General features: G+C 47.1%; 1 pseudogene; it reads right to left on the bottom strand.

Moving 5' to 3' along the window:
• Positions 1-7415: 7415 nt before the first annotated feature.
• Positions 7416-8683, bottom strand: LOC147964293 (uncharacterized; annotated as a pseudogene).
• Between the last annotated feature and the right edge of the window lie 13495 nt (positions 8684-22178).

Raw genomic sequence — 22178 nt, 5'->3', positions numbered from 1 at the left:
GCTCTAGCCGAAGACAACGCAGTTGGCCAAACGATGACCGCATAGGTGAGATAGAGACCGACCAATGATAGTCGTAGCTTGACACGAGAACCGTAGTGGCGCATGTGTGGTTGACGATGAGACCAAACCAGAGCCACCTCGGCTCACCAAGGGGGGTAAGGCATTAGTGAGGAAGAAATTTAGGGGGTGTGTGATGGGCCTCGCCAGTTTTGAGGAAGGGGCATTTGAAGGAATGGCCAGGGCAATGGTGGACCGATGGATGTGGCGGCTTGGTAGGGCAGGAAGGCGGCAACGGCCACGGGTAACAGGAAATAACGGGCCCAGTGTCAATGGGCCGGGTCATTAACGGGTGCAGCGAAAATGAACTCTCTAATATGGATTAGAATTAAAATAAATGCGGTTGCTTCTCATTCTATCTTTGAGACAAAGAAAACAACACTTGTTTATTATATACACAATTTGATTAGATGGTTCACCTTTGTCGTCCAGATCTATGTTACACAGATACTTCAGAAAGTGCGTGTATCCAGCCGGATACTGTCCCGATACTCGGATACTGCCCCGATACTGCCCGATACATATCCCGTAAGTATCCTGTGATTTATTGATTTAAAAAAAAGAAAATAGTGTTTGATACGTCTGGGATACCTGTGGGATACGTTTTGGATAGGACAACCCCTTCGTTCGATGTGTAAAACTGAAAACTTCTCCTAGCGCCGCCGCACGTCATCAATTCCTAGCTGGCCACCTCGTCCCCTCGACTCTTTGGAGCAGGCGAGCAGCCGCAGCCCGCAGGTCTCCAACTCTTCATAAATCTCAGCTCCAGTCCTCTCCTCTCCCACATGTTCTTCTCCAACTCTCCATCCAATCGACGCTGATCGGGCGCCGGCTCGTCGCCGGCAGAAGACATCCGTGTCTCCCTTACAGGAGGTATGTTCTCATCTCCCTCTCTTTCTCTGATCTCTCTTCTCCATCTCCTTCTCTGAATTCTGTACGTAGGTGTTTTAGGTTCAGATTTTAAGATTAGATCAGTTTGACTAATCTGTTTTCCTAATCTCCTCCTTTTCCGTGCAGATCGGCCATATCTATTAGGTCTTCTTCAGTTAGAAGTGACGCAGGTAGTTGAGGTAGCGTGGATGCAGTCCATGTATTGGCTGCTGCTCGTGTGATTCCGGAAGATGATAATGAGAAGAAGCCTTTGTGGAGGTACATCCAGATGTTGGAAAATACTGGGAAAGAGAAAGGAGGCAACAAGAGATCCATGCAGTATTTGTTAAGCAATTGTGAAGACTTTGATTTTTTTTAATAAAACAGTGCATTTCCTACAAAAAAAACTCGTTATTTTTCATATATTTAATAATTAATATGTATATACAGACGTATCCCCGTATCCTAGTTTTTAGAAAATTGCTGTATCGGGCATAGCCCCGTATCGCGTATCCGTGCAACATAGGTCCAGATCACTCATTATAGTCTTATTAACAGTAGCATATCTCCTAGGAGATAAGTGATAATCATTGCTTGATTTGAGTGTCATATAGTTACAAAAAGAACTAGCTTGAGCAAGTGAGCAGTATAATGATTTGGCCTCATCAGAAGCACATTGTGATTGATTGAATTAGCAAAGAACACATGCATGTCACCAGTCAAACACAATTGCAATAGTGCCAACAAAAAATACATGCACTGGGTTACATATGAACAGATTTGCATCGATTACTCGGTAACATGCAACCTAAGAAAAGCCAGTAACACATATGGCCTCCTAATTCCATTACAGTTCATCAAAATAAGAGTCTCAGTCCGCTACAAAATGGCAATGTGAAGAAAAATGCAAAAGAACAGCCGGTACCTACAATGCGCTGGATGGTTTCAATTGGCAATGTGAAAACTGAGACCATAATATTGGTTAAATTAGAGAATCTATTAGCGCCAAAGATAGCCTCAATCTTGAGGGGAGATCATGCGCATAATTCCTGCTTCCAGAATGGCCAGCTGGAAAAAATAATTAATTAATTAAATTTCTCCATGGAAAATAAAGAGACTGGATATGAAATATAGCACTCACTTGACACCAAGGAGCAGGCGAGTATCAGCCATCAAGGTGCACGTCAGGTGAAGCGCATCTTTGCAATTGGGACGAATTTGCTTCTTCTACTATTAAAGGGTACAAACTTGAAAAATTTGGGAAGATATATGACTTCCATCAACAGAGAGACCTTTGGGACAGTAAGCTTTCAAACCAGGGCACTGAGATCCAAAACCCGACTTTGGTTCATGTGGAATATTTCATGACAAAAACAGGTTGCATAACAGACTTCACAGCCTTTATACCACCGCAGGACATCGTCAGTGCATGTTCCTACACCAAGGACACAACAGGGTGTGATTGAAACACAAAAAGAATATCATCCTTTACAACCCTTAGGAGGGCATCATTTTGTACTAAGCGTTTCACAGCATATATTGACAAAAACAAATGTGTGTAGCAATGAACAAATACAAGTAATTAACAGTGAATAGTTACATAAGCACAGTTGGGCAGCATATAGATCAAAAGCAAGTTACATGAGCAACCTTCTGATTCCATTGAAGAATTATAAAAATAGGTGACCATCCAGTTTCAACAATAACCATATTATCTATCTGTAGAAATGCATTATGCCAGAGCAGATACCTCTTTATTTTGAACACAAAAATGTCCCGCTGGTCAGACACTACTTCGTAAATTAGCACATACAATCCTGGCATTATCGCTTTACTTACGACCAAATCTTACCAGATCATTGAGAAAGTACTAAAATGACAAAAAGGATGAGTGAATTTGTTTCTGTTCATAGTTGCTATTGCTCGAACTCTAATACTGATAGTCTGGAACAATTCAAAAAGATACGAACACTACACATTCAGCTAACGGAAAAAAGAAGGAAGTGTGGATTGACCTTCTAAACAGTGCATGAAACTATTGTACTCCCTCCATTCCACAATGTAGTGCGCCCGCGCTTCCTGAGATCCAAGTTTGATCGTAAATTTAACCAACGAGACCGATTTTTGCTCCTGCCATAATCGGTCTCGTTGGTTAAATTTACGGTCAAACTTGGATCTCGGGAAGCGCGTGCGCACTACATTGTGGAATGGAGGTAGTAAGGATGATTATTCAAATACTAACCAATTTTATGTACAGGATGGAAGATACAAACTGGGGTCTTCATGCTTGCACTGGAACCTCAAACTGTACTTGGATGCAGAGAGAATGTGTACCAGTCTAGTAAAACATACAAACCCAAGAAGAGCCCTGCACATTAGATAAAAATAAGTGACTTATTCAAATGAAGCAGCAATAATTGTGATGAACCAGAAAGAACGGTATATGCTTTGATGATCACGCGGTTAGGAAAAGAAAAAGAATTTGGTGTGTACAGACAAGTATTTTTTCCCCCTCTCTCAGAAAGGTCCATGTCTCTACGGGGTTCTTGAAACACCTGAACTTTTCATGACCGCACAAAAACACGCATTGATCTTTTACAACTTATAAGATTAGAGACAATTAGCTAGTTACCTTGGATTAGTCGTCAATTATTGGAATGGTTCCTTTTAACTTGCGGCACTGCCTCATTAGCTCCTCGCTGTTGCCAGACCGGACTGTTAACTTCCGTAGTGAACTTGGGAGCCCATCCTTGGGCAGCGATGTCAAGGCAAGACAGTGCCAGATCTCTAGGTTTTCCAGAGAACTTGGGAGACTGTCCTTTGGCAGCGATTTGAAAGCAGTGCAGTCCGAGATCTCTAGAGTTTGCAGAGAAGAAGGCAGGCCTTCCTAGTTGGATGAATGAATTCACTGTATATCTCATCAGTACACATTACAGCTGCTTATATAGCAGGTTTACACGAGAGGAAGAGGGAGCTACTGTTACAACAGAATCGGAGATCACGCCGTGCGTGGCTACGTGGGCGGAGGCGACGTGAGCGGGAGCGTGGGCGCCGCAGGACTCGGGCCAACCTGTTGCACGCGTGGGTGAGGGTGCATGTCACGTTTCCAACACCCCCCCGCAGCCGAAACGGGGTGCTCACCGACGTTGAGGCTGGAGCGGAAGTCGACGAACACGCTCGTGGGCAGCCCCTTGGTGAAGATGTCGGCGAACTGCGAGGTGGTCGGCACGTGCAGAACACGCACCTCACCGAGAGAGACGCGCTCTCGGACGAAGTGCAAGTCGATCTCGATATGCTTTGTCCGCTGGTGCTGCACGGGGTTGCTCGACATGTACATGGCGCTGATGTTGTCGCAGTAGACGATGGTGGCACGAGATGGGGGGCGGCGAAGCTCGGCGAGGAGCTGACGCAGCCAGGATGCTTCGGCGACGGCATTGGCGATGCCGCGGTACTCGGCCTCCGCGCTCGAGCGGGAGACCGTGGTCTGGCGCTTCGAGGACCAGCTGACGAGGTTGGAGCCGAGGTACACGGCGAAGCCGGACGTGGACTTGCGAGTGTCGGGACACCCGGCCCAGTCCGCGGCGGAGTAAGCTGTCAGCTCGGTGGTGGCGGAGCGGAAGAAGTGAAGCCCGAGGTGGGTTGTCCCACGCACATACCGAAGAATCCGTTTCACCATCTGGAAGTGGGTGTCCCTGGGATCATGCATAAAGAGACAACATTGTTGCACTGCATACGACAAGTCAGGCCGCGTGAGAGTAAGGTACTGGAGGGCGCCAGCGAGACTGCGATACAGTGATGGGTCGTGGAAGGCAGGACCGTCGGTGGCAGAAAGTTTGGACATGGTGTCGACTGGCGTGGAGACGGGCTTGCAATTGAGCATGCCGGCGCGGTCCAAAATCTCGAGTGCATACTGCTCTTGGGAGAGATGGAGGCCGGTGGATGTGTGGTGAACATTGATGCCGAGGAAGTGGTGGAGTGAACCCATGTCAGTCATGGAGAACTCGCGATGTAGTGATGAGATAATGGACTAGAGGAAGGAGGGTGAACTGGCAGTGAGTATAATGTCATCGACGTAAAGGAGGAGGTAAGCCGTGTCAGCATCGCGGTGAAGCGAGAACAAGGACGAGTCCGCCTTCGAGGCATGAAAGCCGAGGGTGAAGAGGTACGAGGTGAACCGCGCAAACCACGCCCGAGGGGCTTGCTTGAGCCCGTATAGCGACCTGTTGAGATGACACACGTCCCGAGGCCGCCCGGTGTCGACGAAGCCGGCCGGCTGTGCGCTGCAGACCGTCTCAGCAAGATGCCCGTGGAGGAAGGCGTTCTTGACGTCGAGCTGGTGGATCGGCCACGCGCTGCTGGTGGCGAGGGAGAGGATGACGCGGATCGTGGCCGGCTTGACGACGGGACTAAAGGTCTCGCCGTAGTCGACGCCGGCTTGTTGCGTGAAGCCACGAAGCACCCACCGCGCCTTGTACCGAGCCAGCGTGCCGTCGGTGTTGAACTTGTGCCGGAATATCCATTTGCCGCTCACCACGTTCGCACCTGCAGGACGGGAAACCAACGACCAAGTGTTATTCCGCAACAACGCATTATACTCATCAAGCATCGCAGCGACCCAGTTAGGATCCTTAAGTGCAGCGCGGTAGGAGGATGGGATGGGGCTGATTGCGGTGGACACGATGAGACTAACTGGATGTTTTGGAAGGGAAAACCCAGATTTTGCGTGGGTGCGCATGGTGTGAAGGTTGGTAGGCGGACGGACCGGTACAGCGCATGGCGGGAGCGTGGGCTGAGCTGGCGACGCGCGAGTGGCTGGCGCGGAAGGAGAGGTAGATGCGGGCGCAGAATCCGGTGTGGGCAGCGGCGGGTCAGCGGCAGGCGCGGGATCCGGAGTGGATCGGGGCGGGGTGGCTGGCGTGATAGCGACAGGAGCGGGATTCGGTGGGGGCCGTGGGCTGCAAGGATCAGGTGGCGGGGCCACTGCGGGACCGCGGGGCGCACGGGCCTCGATGGGGAGTGGACGCAGAGACCGGGGGGGTGGATGGGTGCGGAGCGAGGGGTGGCGGGATTGGCGCGGGGATTGGTGCTGGATGCGCCTGCCAGTACGAGGTAGGTAGGATCGGGGCTGGGTGGGGCGCGGGATCCGGGGCGGGATTAGGTGCGGATGGTGTGCCAGCGGCTTCGTGTGTGGCGAAGGGAAATTTGTGCTCGTCAAAAATTACATGACGAGAGATATGAACACGTCGAGTGCGAAGGTCGAGACACCTATACCCCTTGTGCTCGAGAGGGTAGCCGAGAAGAATGCAAGGGGTGGAGCGGGGCGCAAGTTTATGGGGAGCGAGGTGGCTAAGGTTGGGAAAGCAGAGGCACCCAAAAACGCGTAGGTGATCATAGGTAGGATGCTGGCCGTGGAGCAAGTAAAAGGGGTTGAGCTGGTTAACCGCGGAGGAGGGGCGCCGGTTGATGAGATGGTTGGCGGTGTGGAGGGCTTCAACCCAGTACTCGGGCGGCATGTGAGCATGTATGAGGAGTGTACGAAGGACGTCGTTAGTGGTGCGTAAGAGGCGCTCGGCCTTACCATTTTGGGGTGATGTGTGAGGGCACGAGAGGCGAAACGAGACACCGAGGTGCGAGAAGTGGTCGCGGAGGGAGTGAGAGAGAAATTCGCCGCCGTTGTCACACTGCACACATTTAATAGAGAGATTATATTGGGTAAGAACGTAGGAGAAAAAACGTTGTAAGGTTGCAGCAGTGTCACTTTTGTGACGCAGCGGGAAGGCCCACGAATAGTGAGTAAAATCATCAAGCACAATAAGGTAATATTGATAGCCGGAGAAACTACAAACAGGAGAAGTCCACAAATCACAATGTATGAGTTGGAAAGGGGCAGTAGTGCGAGAGTGAGAGGTGGAAAAGGGTAAACGTGGTTGTTTTCCAATCATACAGGCATCAAACAGTGGAATGTTGTGTTTTATTAGATGAATCTAAAAAGTTCTTGGCTAAGATGGAAAGGGAAACACGACTGGGGTGGCCAAGCCGCATGTGCCACAAGTCGCCATTGCTGAAAACAGAGAGAGCTCGCACGCCGCCATTATTTTGGAGAAACGGATAAAGGTCGCCGGTGCTACTGGACCTCATGAGAAGTTTCCCCGTTGCCATGTCCTTCACAGAGAAGCCAAACGGGTCAAAAGCCACAATACACCAGTTATCACATGTAAAGCGACGAACAGAAATAAGATTTTGGATAATGCCGGGTGAGACTAAGATATCATTGAGATGAAAGGGAGGGAGGGAAGTAAAGCCGCGAGCAACTACAGGTAGAACGGAGCCATCCCCGACAGTGATGCTAGATGGATAATGCGAAGTAGAGGAGGCACGGTCGAGGTAACCTGACGAGCCGGCGATGTGGGAAGTGGCGCCGGTGTCCATGTACCACTCGGACCCGGACGGCGGCTGCTGGAGCTGCAGGTTGGCGAACTGCTGCTGCATCATCCCGGCGTGGTCCCAGTGCGGCGCAGAGGAGGACGAGCCGATGACGGGGTAGGCCTGGTGTGGTGCGCCAGGGCGGGGCCCCAACACGCCGGCAGCGTTCGGCGGAGTCCAGGGAGCGCGCCACTGTTGTGGCGAGGGCAGGGGGGTGCCGAATGGGGCGAAGTACCCCATCCAGGGCGTTTGCCCCGGGTGGCCACGCCCACGCCCAGCGTCGGGCTGCCCGCGGCCACGCCCGCGGCCACGACCGCGGCCACCGCGCTGTCGATCGGTCGACGGACTTCCAGTGGAGGGAGACTTGCCCTTACCCGTTGGCGATGGAGGGGGCGCGCGATCACCGGAGGACGACCCGCCGGAGGAGGAACCGCCGTGCCCAACGGCGAGGGCCGTGGCGCCCACGGCACGCTCGCGCTCGATGATGGCGATCTCTTCGAGGAGCAGCCGCGACCGTGCCTGGAGGAAGGTCGGGAACGGCTCTTTCATGGGGAGGAGGGTCACCATGACGTGGAAGCGCCGGTTCAGCCCGCGGATCAGCTGGAGCGTGAGCGAGCGGTCAGTGACCGGCTCACCCACATCGGCCATGGCGGAGGCTAGCTGCTGGAGACGACGACAGTACTGGGCCACCGTCATGTCGCCCTGGATCGTGGCGCGAAAGTCGGCGCCGATGTGGACGGCGCGGCCGGCGGCGTTGTCGCGGAAGAAGATCTCGAGCTGCTGCTAGAGATGGAAAGCGGTGCTCTCCGGCGACTGGATGGTGTCGTAGAGTTCATCGGAGATCGTCCCGTACACCCACAGGACGATCGTGATGTCGTCGTTGCGCCACATCCCGTCCGCTTGCAGCGGCTCCACCTCCTCCAGGACGTGGTCCTCGACACGGTACTTGCACAGCATGTACCAGAAGAGGTGGCGCCACTTCGAGTAGTTGCCCGAGTCGATGGAGAGCTTGAATGGGATGTAGGACGAGATGTTAATGTGATGCATGGACGGGGCAGGAGCAAGAGGGACCTGGGGCGGGGCAAGGGCCAGGATGTCGGCGTGGGGACGAACGACCCGGGGAGGGGGCACCACGGGAGCAGCAGGGGCCCAGCGCAGAGCGCGGGCATTGGGCGATGCGGGTGCCGGGGCGACGGGCGCGGGGGGTGACAGGTGCCGGGGCGACGGCCGGGGCGGCAACCGGCGTGGGGTGGGGGGCGACTTCCGGCAGGATGAAGACGGCGTCGGCGTCCCCGAACGAGCGAGTCCGGCGGAGAGGGCATCGGATGCTCATGGCGGAAGCTAGAGAGGATCGGGAAGAAGCTGATACCAAGTTGGATGAATGAATTCACTGTATATCTCATCAGTACACATTACAGCTGCTTATATAGCAGGTTTACACGAGAGGAAGAGGGAGCTACTGTTACAACAGAATCGGAGATCACGCCGTGCGTGGCTACGTGGGCGGAGGCGACGTGAGCGGGAGCGTGGGCGTCGCAGGACTCGGGCCAACCTGTTGCACGCGTGGGTGAGGGTGCATGTCACGTTTCCAACATTCCTTTGGCAGCGATTCAAAGGCAGAACAATGGTGGATCCCTAAATGTTTCAGAGAACTTGGTAGGCCGTCCTTGGGCAGCGATTTGAAGGCAGGACACCACCGAATCTCTAAATGTTCCAGTGAACTTGGGAGGCCGTCTTTGGGTAGCGATTTGAATGCAGGGATGTTGTCAATCCGTAATGTCTCTAGGCTGGAAAGTCTGTGTAGCTCTGCCGGGAGGCACTGCAGCCCGCATAAATCGTTAAAAGTGAGGCCCTGAAGGGAGGTGAGGTGATGAAGGGCATCCGCTTGCTCATTAGTGAAGCGCGCCACCTCCTCCTTATAATTGCGATAAAAGTTTAAGCGGGTGAGGGAGGAGAGGAGGCTGCAGACAGGCGCAACAAGGAAACCTGTAGGGTCATTTGTATGTAGCTGGCACCCGGCCAGTCACTCGCGACGCACGCACACTACAAGGCCCACGGCCTGGCTCGCCACGCAGGGCGTTGCAGGTTCAGTTCAGATGCAACTCTGAACCTGCACTTGTTCAGTCCGCTGCATATGTTGACTAAGGGCATATGCAGGCGCGACATTGTTCCCCCCTTGAGAGGTTGCTTCTGCCCAAATGCTTGCGTCTAGAAAACGTTGGCGAAGCACCAAGTAATCCTCCCAGGTTGCTGCTGAGGCTGGCATGTTCTCCCACTGAATCTGCAGCTGGATGACCGGCGCGTCTCCTTTCTTCATCCTGCGGCGATCCAAAATTGCTAGTGGTTGTGTCTCGTGGGCTGCAAGATCTGGTACCTTAGGAAGCTCATCAAAGACTGGTGTATAGTCAGGAACGAAAGGCTTCAACTGGGACACGTGAAACACTGGGTGGATGCGGCTGTCTGGAGGAAGTTGAAGCCGGTAAGCGAGCGTGCCCACACGCTCGGTGACGATGAATGGTCCGAAGAACTTATAAGCCAGCTTGCAGCACGGGCTATTGGCGACTGAAGTTCGTGCATAGGGTTGCAGCTTGACCAAAACATGTTCTCCCACATCGAATGCGCGCTCGGCACGGTGACGATCGGCTTGCTTCTTGAAACGATCCTGGGTGCGAGCTAGTTGAGCTCGCAGCAGCTCAGTGTGCGCAGCCCAGTCCAGATCCTCGCCCTGGGCGTCTGCTGGCAGCTCCGAGCTTAGTTGTGGTAGTCCACTGAGATTTGGTTCTCTCCCATATAAGGCTTTGAACGGGGAGCAGTTCAGAGATGAGTGATGGGTTGAGTTGTACCAGAATTCTGTTGTCGAAAGCCATTTGCGCCATTGCTTGGGCGTCTCGTGCACTGCTGATGTCTACTACACAACCTTCTTCTTGTAGACGTTGTTGGGCCTCCAAGTGCAGAGGTTTGTACGACAGTAGCAAATTTCCCTCAAGTGGATGACCTAAGGTTTATCAATCCGTAGGAGGCGTAGGATGAAGATGGTCTCTCTCAAGCAACCCTGCAACCAAATAACGAAGAGTCTCTTGTGTCCCCAACACACCCAATACAATGGTAAATTGTATAGGTGCAATAGTTCGGCGAAGAGATGGTGATACAAGTGGCATATGGATAGTAGATAAAGGTATTTGTAATCTGAAATAATAAAAACAGCAAGGTAGCAAGTGATAAAAGTGAGCGTAAACGGTATTGCAATGTGTGGAAACAAGGCCTAGGGTTCATACTTTCGCTAGTGTAAGTTCCCTCAACAATACTAACATAATTGGATCACATAACTATCCCTCAACATGCAACAAAGAGTCACTCCAAAGTTACCTCAAGTATCCGTGGCTATGATTATACGATATGCATCACACAATCTCAGATTCATCTATTCAACCAACACAAAGGACCTCAAATAGTGCCCCAAAGTTTCTACCGGAGAATCACGACGAAAACGTGTGCCAACCCCTATGCATAGGTTCATGGGCGGAACCCCCAAGTTGATCACCAAAACATACATCAAGTGAATCACGTAATATCCCATTGTCACCACAGATATCCACGGCAAGACATACATCAAGTGTTCTCAAGTCTTTAAAGACTCAATCCGATAAGATTACTTCAAAGAGGAAGCTCAATTCATTACAAGAGAGAAGAGGGGGAGGAGAAACATAAGATCCAAAACTATAATAGCAAAGCTCGTGATACATCAAGATCGTGCCAAATCAAGAACACGAGAGAGAGATCAAACACATAGCTACTGGTACATACCCTCAGCACCAAGGGAGAACTACTCCATCCTCGTCATGGAGAGCGTCGGGATGATGAAGATGGCCACCAGTGAGGGATCCCCCCTCCGGCAGGGTGCCGGAACAGGGTCCCGATTGACTTTTGGTGGCTACGGAGACTTCTGGCGGTGGAACTCTCGATCTAATCTTTGTTCTGGAAGTTTTAGGGTACGTGGAGTTATATAGGCAGAAGAAGCACGTTAGGGGAGCCATGGGGGCCCCACGAGGCAGGGGGCGCGCCCTAAGGAGGGGGGGCGCCCCCCACCCTCGTGGGCAGCTCCCGTATCTTCTGACGTGGGGTCCAAGTCTATCAGGTGTGTTTCCTTCCAAAAATAACTTCTCCAGTTGATTTTGTTCTGTTTCGACTCCATCTGATATTCCTTTTCTTCAAAACACTGAAATATGCATAAAACAGCAAATCTGGGCTGGGCCTCCAGTTAATAGGTTAGTCCCGAAAGTAATATAAAAGTGGATAATAAAGCCCAATATTGCCCAAAATAGTAGATAATATAGCATGGAGCAATCAAAAATTATAAATACGTTGGAGACGTATCAAGCATCCCCAAGCTTAATTCCTGCTCATCCTCGAGTAGGTAAATGATAAAAAAGATAATTTTTGATGTGGAATGCTAGTTGGCATAATTTCAATGTAATTCTTCTTACTTGTGATATGAATATTCAGATTCGAAAGATTCAAGACAAAAGTTTAATATTGACATAAAAATAATAATACTTCAAGCATACCAACTAAGCAATTATGTCTTCTCAAAATAACATGGCTAAACAAAGATATCCCTACAAAATCATATAGTCTGACTATGCTTCATCTTCACCACACAAAATATTTAAATCATGCACAACCCCGATGACAAGCCAAGCAATTGTTTCATACTTTTGATGTTCTCAAACTTTTTCAATCTTCACGCAATACATGAGCATGAGCCATGGATATAGCACTATAGGTGGAATAGAATGTTGGTTGTGGAGAAGACAAAAAAGGAGAAGATAGTCTCACATCGACTAGGTGTTGGGAAACGTAGTAATTTCAAAAAAATTCCTACGCACACGCAAGATCATGGTGATGCATAGCAACGAGAGAGGAGAGTGTTGTCTACGTACCCTCGTAGACCGAAAGCGGAAGCATTATGTAGTCGTACGTCTTCACGATCCGACCGATCCAAGTACCGAATGTACGGCACCCCTGAGTTCAGCACACGTTCAGCTCGATGACATCCCTTGAACTCCGATCCAGCCAAGTGTTGAGGGAGAGTTTCGTCAGCACGACGGCGCAGTGACGATGATGATGTTCTACCGACGCAGGGTTTCGCCTAAGCACCGCTACGATATGACCGAGGTGGATTATGGTGGAGGGGGGCACCGCACACGGCTAAGAGATCTAAGGGATCAATTGTTGTGTCTAGAGGTGCCCCCTGCCCCTATATATAAAGGAGCAAGGGGGGAGGCGGCCGGCCTAGGAGAAGGGCGCGCCAAGGGGGGAGTCCTACTCCTATCGGGAGTCGGACTCCTCCTTTCCTTATTGGAGTAGGAGAGAAGGAAAGAGGAGGAGAGGGAGAAGGAAAAGGGGGCTGCACCCCTTGTCCAATTCGGACCAGGGGGGGTGCAGGCCTCCTTCCTTTTGGCCTCTCTCCTCTATTCCCGTATGGCCCAATAAGGCCCATATACTCCCCGACGAATTCCCGTAACTCTCCGGTACTCCGAAAAATACCCGAATCACTTGGAACCTTTCCGAAGTCCGAATATAGTCGTCCAATATATCGATCTTTACGTCTCGACCATTTCGAGACTCCTCGTCATGTCCCCGATCTCATCCGGGACTCCGAACTCCTTCGGTACATCAAAACACATAAACTCATAATATAACCGTCATCGAACTTTAAGCGTGCGGACCCTACGGGTTCGAGAACTATGTAGACATGACTGAGACACGTCTCCGGTCAATAACCAATAGCGGAACCTGGATGCTCATATTGGCTCCCACATATTCTACGAAGATATTTATCGGTCAAACCGCATAACAACATACGTTGTTCCCTTTGTCATCGGTATGTTACTTGCCCGAGATTCGATCGTCGGTATCTCAATACCTAGTTCAATCTCGTTACCGGCAAGTCTCTTTACTTGTTCCGTAACACATCATCCCGCAACTACTCATTAGTTGCAATGCTTGCAAGGCTTATAGTGATGTGCATTACCGAGTGGGCCCAGAGATACCTCTCCGACAATCGGAGTGACAAATCCTAATCTCGAAATATGCCAACCCAACAAGTACCTTCGGAGACACCTGTAGAGCACCTTTATAATCACCCAGTTACGTTGTGACGTTTAGTAGCACACAAAGTGTTCCTCCGGTAAACGGGAGTTGCATAATCTCATAGTCATAGGAACATGTATAAGTCATGAAGAAAGCAATAACAACAAACTAAACAATCAAGTGCTATGCTAACGGAATGGGTCAAGTCAATCACATCATTCTCCTAATGATGTGATCCCGTTAATCAAATGACAACTCATGTCTATGGTTAGGAAACATAACCATCTTTGATCAACGAGCTAGTCAAGTAGAGGCATACTAGTGACACTCTGTTTGTCTATGTATTCACACATGTATTATGTTTCCGGTTAATACAATTCTAGCATGAATAATAAACATTTATCATGATACAAGGAAATAAATAATAACTTTATTATTGCGTCTAGGGCATATTTTCTTCAGTCTCCCACTTGCACTAGAGTCAATAATCTAGTTCACATCGCCATGTGATTTAATACCAATAGTTTACATCACCATGTGATTAACACCCATAGTTCACATCAACATGTGACCAACACCCAAAGGGTTTACTAGAGTCAATAATCTAGTTCACATCGCTATGTGATTAACACCCAAAGAGTACTAAGGTGTGATCATGTTTTGCTTGTGAGAGAAGTTTAGTCAACGGGTCTGCCACATTCATATCTGTAAGTATTTTGCAAATTTCTATGTCAACAATGATCTGCACGGAGCTACTATAGCTAATTGCTCCCACTTTCAATATGTATCCAGATTGAGATTTAGAGTCATCTGGATCAGTGTCAAAATTTGCATCGACGTAACCCTTTACGACGAACCTTTTTGTCACCTCCATAATCGAGAAACATATCCTTATTCCACTAAGGATAATTTTGACCGCTGTCTAGTGATCTACTCCTAGATCACTATTGTACTCCCTTGCTAAACTCAGGGCAGGGTATACAATAGGTCTAGTATACAGCATGGCATACTTTATAGAACCTATGGCTGAGGCATAGGGAATGACTTTCATTCTCTCTCTATCTTCTGCCGTGGTCGGGTTTTGAGTCTTACTCAACTTCACACCTTGTAACATAGGCAAGAACTCCTTTTTGACTGTTCCATTTTGAACTACTTCAAAATCTTGTCAAGGTATGTACTCATTGAAAAACATATCAAGCGTCTTGATCTATCTCTATAGATCTTGATGCTCAATATGTAAGCAGCTTCACCAAGGTCTTTCTTTGAAAAACTCCTTTCAAACATTCCTTTATGCTTTGCAGAATAATTGTACATTATCTCTGATCAACAATATGTCATTCACATATACTTATCAGAAATGTTGTAGTGCTCCCACTCACTTTCTTGTAAATACAGGCTTCACCGCAAGTCTGTATAAAACTATATGCTTTGATCAACTTATCAAAGCGTATATTCCAACTCCGAGATGCTTGCACCAGTCCATAGATGGATCGCTGGAGCTTTCATATTTTGTTAGTACATTTAGGATTGACAAAACCTTCTGGTTGCATCATATACAACTCTTCTTTAATAAATCCATTAAGGAATGCAGTTTTGTTTATCCACTTGCCAGATTTCATAAAATGCGACAATTGCTAACATGATTCGGACAGACTTAAGCATAGATACGAGTGAGAAACTCTCATCGTAGTCAACACCTTGAACTTGTCGAAAACCTTTTTGTGACAATTCTAGCTTTGTAGATAGTGATACTACTATCAGTGTCCGTCTTCCTCTTGAAGATCCATTTAATATCAATGGCTCACTGATCAATGGGCAAGTCAATCAAAGTCCATACTTTGTTCTCATACATGGATCTCATCTCAGATTTCATGGCCTCAAGCCATTTCGGGGAATCTGGGCTCATCATCGCTTCCTCATAGTTCGTAGGTTCGTCATGGTCAAGTAACATGACCTCCAGAACAGGATTACCGTACCACTCTGGTGCGGATCTCACTCTAGTTTACCTACGAGGTTTGGTAGTAACTTGATCTGAAGTTACATGATTATCATCATTAGCTTCCTCACTAATTGGTGTAGTAGTCACAGGAACATATTTCTGTGATGAACTACTTTCCAATAAGGGAGCAGGTACAGTTACCTCATCAAATTCTACTTTCCTCCCACTCACTTATTTCGAGAGAAACTCCTTCTCTAGAAAGGATCCATTCTCAGCAACGAATATCTTGCCTTTGGATCTGTGATAGAAGGTGTACCCAACAATTTCTTTTGGGTATCCTATGAAGACGCACTTCTCCGATTTGGGTTTGAGCTTATCAGGTTGAAACTTTTTCACATAAGCATTGCAACCTCAAACTTTAAGAAACGACATCTTAGGTTTCTTGCCAAACCATAGTTCATACGTTGTCGTCTCAACGGATTTAGATGGTGCCCTATTTAACGTGAATGTAGCTGTCTCTAATGCATAACCCCAAAATGATAGCGCTAAATCAGTAAGAGACGTCATAGATCGCACCATATCTAATAAAGCACGGTTACGACGTTCGGACACACCATTACACTGTGGTGTTCCAGGTGGCGTGAGTAGTGAAACTATTTCACATTGTTTTAACTGAAGGCCAAACTCGTAACTCAAATATTTTACTTCTGCGATCATATCGTAGAAACTTTTATTTTGTTACGATGATTCTCCACTTCACTCTGAAATTCTTTGAACTTTTCAAATGTTTTAGACTTGTGTTTCATCAAGTAGATATACTCATATCTACTCAAATCATCTGTGAAGATCAGAAAATAATGATACATGCCGCGAGCTTCAATATTCATCGGACCACATACATCAGTATGCATGATTTCCAACAAATCTGTTGCTTGCTGCATTGTTCCGGAGAACGGAGTCTTAGTCCTCTTGCCCATGAGGCATGGTTCGCAAGCATCAACTGATTCATAATCAAGTGATTCCAAAAGTCCATCAGCATGGAGTTTCTTCATGCACTTTACACCAATATGACCTAAACGGCAGTGCCACAAATAAGTTGCACTATCATTATTAACTTTGCATCTTTTGGTTTCAATATTATGAATATGTGTATCACTACGATCGAGATCCAACGGACCATTTTCATTGGGTGTGTAACCATATATGTAAATAGAACAACAATTTATTCTCTTACTTAAATGAATAACTGTATTGCAATAAACATGATCAAATCATATTCATGCTCAATGCAAACACCAAATAACACTTATTTAGGTTCAACACTAATCCCGAAAGTATAGGGAGTGTGCAATGATGATCATATCAATCTTGGAACCACTTCCAACACACATCGTCACTTCACCCTTAACTAGTCTCTGTTCATTCTGCAACTCCCGTTTCGAGTTACTACTCTTAGCAACTGAACCAATATCAAATACCGGGGGGTTGCTACGAACATTAGTAAAATACACATCAATAATCCGTATATCAAATATACCTTTGTTCATTTTGCCATCCTTCTTATCCGCCAAATACTTGGGGCAGTTCCGCTTCCAGCGACCAGTCCCTTTGCAGTAGAAGCACTTAGTCTCAGGCTTAGGACCAGATTTGGGCTTCTTCACTTGAGCAGCAACTTGCTTGTCGTTCTTCTTGAAGTTCCCCTTCTTCCCTTTGCCCTTTTCTTGAAACTAGTGGTCTTGTCTACCATCAACACTTGATATTTTTCTTGATTTCTACCTTCATTGATTTCAGCATTACGAAGAGCTTGGGAATCGTTTCCGTTATCCCTTGCATATCATAGTTCATCACGAAGTTCTACTAACTTGGTGATGGTGACTAGAGAATTCTGTCAATCACTATCTTATCTGGAAGATTAACTCCCACTTGATTCAAGCGATTGTAGTACCCAGACAATCTGAGCACATGCTCACTGCTTGAGCTATTCTCCTCCATCTTTTAGCTATAGAACTTGTTGGAGACTTCATATCTCTCAACTCGGGTATTTGCTTGAAATATTAACTTCAACTCCTAGAACATCTCATATGGTCCATGACGTTCAAAACATCTTTGAAGTCCCGATTCTAAGCCGTTTAAGCATGGGGCACTAAACTATCAAGTAGTCATCATATTGAGCTAGCCAAACGTTCATAACGTCTGCATCTACTCCTGCAATAGGTCTGTCACCTAGCGGTGCATTAAGGACATAATTCTTTTGTGCAGCAATGAGGATAATCCTCAGATCACGGATCCAATCCGCATCATTGCTACTAACATCTTTCAACTTAATTTTCTCTAGGAACATATCAAAAATAAAACAGGGGAGCTAAACGCGAGCTATTGATCTACAACATAGATATGCTAATACTACCAGGACTAAGTTCATGATAAATTAAAGTTCAATTAATCATATTACTTAAGAACTCCCACTTAGACAGACATCCCTCTAATCTTCTAAGTGATCACGTGATCCATATCAACTAAACCATGTCCGATCATCACGTGAGATGGAGTAGTTTCAATGGTGAACATCACCATGTTGATCATATCTACTATATGATTCACGCTCGACCTTTCGGTCTCCGTGTTCCAAGGCCATATCTGTTATATGCTAGGTTCGTCAAGTTTAACCTGAGTATTCCGCGTGTGCAACTATTTTGCACCCGTTGTATTTGAACGTAGAGCCTACCACACCCGATCATCACGTGGTGTCTCAGCATGAAGAACTTTCGCAACGGTGCATACTCAGGGAGAACACTTATACTTTGATAATTTAGTGAGGGATCATCTTATAATGCTACCGTCAATCAAAGCAAGATAAGATGCATAAAAGATAAACATCACATGCAATCAATATAAGTGATATGATATGGCCATCATCATCTTGTACTTGTGATCTCCATCTCCGAAGTACCGTCATGATCACCATCGTCACCGGCGCGACGCCATGATCTCCATCGTAGCATCGTTGTCGTCTCGCCAATCTTATGCTTCCACGACTATCGCTACCGCTTAGTGATAAAGTAAAGCATTACAGCGCGATCGTATTGCATACAATAAAGCGACAACCATATGGCTCCTGCCAGTTGCCGATAACTCGGTTACAAAACATGATCATATCATACAATAAAATTTAGCATCATGTCTTGACCATATCACATCACAACATGTCCTGCAAAAACAAGTTAGACGTCCTCTAGTTTGTTGTTGCAAGTTTTACGTGGCTGCTACGGGCTTAGCAAGTACCGTTCTTACCTACGCATCAAAACCACAACGATAGTTTGTCAAGTTGGTGATGTTTTAACCTTCGCAAGGACCGGTCGTAGCCACACTTGGTTCAACTAAAGTTGGAGAAACTGACACCCGCCAGCCACCTGTGTGCAAAGCACGTCGGTAGAACCAGTCTCGCATAAGCGTACGCGTAATGTCGGTCCGGGCCGCTTCATCCAACAATACCGCCGAACCAAAGTATGACATGCTGGTAAGCAGTATGACTTATATCGCCCACAACTCACTTGTGTTCTACTCGTGCACAACATCAACGCATAAAACCTGGCTCGGATGCCACTGTTGGGAAACGTAGTAATTTCAAAAAAATTCCTACGCACACACAAGATCATGGTGATGCATAGCAACGAGAGAGGAGAGTGTTGTCTACATACCCTCGTAGACCGAAAGCGAAAGCGTTAGCACAACGCGGTTGATGTAGTCGTACGTCTTCACGATCCGACCGATCCAAGTACCGAACGTACGGCACCTCCGAGTTCAGCACACGTTCAGCTCGATGACGTCCCTCGAACTCCGATCCAGCCAAGTGTTGAGGGAGAGTTTCGTCAGCACGACGGCGTAGTGACGATGATGATGTTCTACCGACGCAGGGCTTCGCCTAAGCACCGCTACGATATGACCGAGGTGGATTATGGTGGAGGGGGCACCGCACACGGCTAAGAGATCCAAGGGATCAATTGTTGTGTCTAGAGGTGCCCCCCTGCCCCTGTATATAAAGGAGCAAGGGGGGAGGCGGCCGGCCTAGGAGAAGGGCGCGCCAAGGGGGGAGTCCTACTCCTACCGGGAGTCGGACTCCTCCTTTCCTTCTTGGAGTAGGAGAGAAGGAAAGAGGAGGAGAGGGAGAAGGAAAAGGGGGCTGCACCCCTTGTCCAATTCGGACCAGGGAGGGTGCAGGACTCCTTCCTTTTGGCCTCTCTCCTCTATTCCCGTATGGCCCAATAAGGCCCATATACTCCCCGGCGAATTCCCGTAACTCTCCGGTACTCCGAAAAATACCCGAATCACTCGGAACCTTTCCGAAGTCCGAATATAGTCGTCCAATATATCGATCTTTACGTCTCGACCATTTCGAGACTCCTCGTCATGTCCCCGATCTCATCCGGGACTCCGAACTCCTTCGGTACATCAAAACACATAAACTCATAATATAACCGTCATCGAACTTTAAGCGTGCGGACCCTACGGGTTCGAGAACTATGTAGACATGACTGAGACACGTCTCCGGTCAATAACCAATAGAAGAACCTGGATGCTCATATTGGCTCCCACATATTCTACGAAGATCTTTATCGGTCAAACCGCATAACAACATACGTTGTTCCCTTTGTCATCGGTATGTTACTTGCCCGAGATTCGATCGTCGGTATCTCAATACCTAGTTCAATCTCGTTACCGGCAAGTCTCTTTACTTGTTCCGTAACACATCATCCCGCAACTACTCATTAGTTGCAATGCTTGCAAGGCTTATAGTGATGTGCATTACCGAGTGGGCCCAGAGATACCTCTCCGACAATCGGAGTGACAAATCCTAATCTCGAAATACGCCAACCCAACAAGTACCTTCAGAGACACCTGTAGAGCACCTTTATAATCACCCAGTTACGTTGTGACGTTTGGTAGCACACAAAGTGTTCCTCCAGTAAACGGGAGTTGCATAATCTCATAGTCATAGGAACATGTATAAGTCATGAAGAAAGCAATAGCAGCAAACTAAACGATCAAGTGCTATGCTAACAGAATGGGTCAAGTCAATCACATCATTCTCCTAATGATGTGATCCCGTTAATCAAATGACAACTCATGTCTATGGTTAGGAAACATAACCATCTTTGATCAACTAGCTAGTCAAGTAGAGGCATACTAGTGACACTCTGTTTGTCTATGTATTCACACATGAATTATGTTTCCGGTTAATACAATTCTAGCATGAATAATAAACATTTATCGTGATACAAGGAAATAAATAATAACTTTCTTATTGCCTCTAGGGCATATTTCCTTCACTAGGCGTATCAACGGGCTATGGAGATGCCCATCAATAGATATCAATGTGAGTGAGTAGGGATTGCCATGCAACGGATGCACTAGAGCTATAAGTATATGAAAGCTCAACAAAAGAAACTAGTGGGTGTGCATCCAACTCGCTTGCTCATGAAGACCTAGGGAATTTTGAGGAAGCCCATCATTGGAATATACAAGCCAAGTTCTATAATGAAAGATTCCCACTAGTATATGAAAATGACAACATAGGAGACTCTCTAACATGAAGATCATGGTGCTACTTTGAAGCACAAGTGTGGTAAAAGGATAGTAGCATTGTCCCTTTTATTTTTTTTATATTTTTATTTTTTATTTGCCCTTTCTTTTTTTATTTGGCCTTTCTCTTTTTTTATTTGGCCTTTCTTTTTTTAGCCTTTATTTTTTTATTTTTTTATTGGGACAATGCTCTATTGAATGATGATCATCACACTTCTATTTATTTACAACTCGATGATACAACTCGATACTAGAACAAAGATGACTCTATATGAATGCCTCCGGCGGTGTACCGGGGTGTGCAATGATGCATGAGTGACATGTATGAAAGAATTATGAACGGTGGCTTTGCCACGAATACTATGTCAACTACATGATCATGCTAAGCAATATGACAATGATGAATGTGTCATGATAAACGGAATGGTGGAAAGTTACATGGCAATATATCTCGGAATGGCTATGGAAATGCCATAATAGGTAGGTATGGTGGCTGTTTTGAGGAAGGTATATGGTGGGTGTATGATACCGGCGAAAGGTACGCGGTATTAGAGAGGCTAGCAAAGGTGGAAGGGTGAGAGTGCGTATAATCCATGGACTCAACATTAGTCATAAAGAACTCATATACTTATTGCAAAAATCTATTAGTTATCGAAACAAAGTACTACGCGCATGCTCCTAGGGGGATAGATTGGTAGGAAAAGACCATCGCTCGTCCCCGACTGCCACTCATAAGGAGGACAATCAATAAACACCTCATGCTCCGACTTTGTTACATAATGGTTCACCATACGTGCATGCTACGGGAATCACAAATTTCAACACAAGTATCTCTCAAATTCACAACTACTCAACTAGCATGACTCTAATATCACCATCTCCATATCTCAAAACAATTATCAAGTATCAAACTTCTCATAGTAGTCAACACACTCATAAGAGAATTTTATTATTCTTGAGTACCTAGCATATTAGGATTTTAAGCAAATTACCATGCTATCTAAGACTCTCAAAATAATCTAAGTGAAGCATGAGAGTTCATCTATTTCTTCAAAATAAAACTACCACCATGCTCTAAAAGGTATAAGTGAAGCACTAGAGCAAAACTACTCCGAAAGATTTAAGTGAAGATCAATGAGTAGTTAAATAATTATTTAGCTATGTGAAGATTCTCTAACATTTAATAATTTCAGATCTTGGTATTCTATTCAAACAG

Source organism: Triticum urartu, chromosome 6A (assembly GCF_056163025.1).
Source record: "Triticum urartu cultivar PI428250 chromosome 6A, HENAU_Tu73, whole genome shotgun sequence".
Classification (NCBI taxonomy): Eukaryota; Viridiplantae; Streptophyta; class Magnoliopsida; order Poales; family Poaceae; genus Triticum; species Triticum urartu.
Note: the sequence above shows the minus strand (reverse complement) of the source record. Positions and strands in the feature narration are given on the sequence as shown.